This window comes from Apaloderma vittatum, unplaced genomic scaffold (assembly GCF_000703405.1).
Source record: "Apaloderma vittatum isolate BGI_N311 unplaced genomic scaffold, ASM70340v1 scaffold42400, whole genome shotgun sequence".
Classification (NCBI taxonomy): domain Eukaryota; kingdom Metazoa; phylum Chordata; class Aves; order Trogoniformes; family Trogonidae; genus Apaloderma; species Apaloderma vittatum.
The window spans coordinates 12,713-12,981 of record NW_009694690.1 but is presented as its reverse complement, the minus strand read 5'-3'; positions in this window follow the sequence as shown (position 1 = coordinate 12,981).

The window sequence follows — 269 nt, the reverse complement described above, 5'->3', positions numbered from 1 at the left end:
GAATTGGGGCGCACAGCGCCCCGGCGGCAGCAGAGGTGCCCTTTTGGGGCGGGGAGGTGAGAGATCAATGCCAGCGACGGTTGGCTTAGGAAGGGCTAAAAGACAGGAGCAATTAAACGAAGATGCAATGAACCCACGAGTATTTGAAAGATGTAAACTGCAAGAAAGCGATGGAATTTTTTTTTAAGTGGTACCTGGAGATGTGCAGAGAGAGGTGAGGGAAGGGTTTAGCAGCGTGCCAAGAAAATCTTCCTGGGATCTTTAAAATA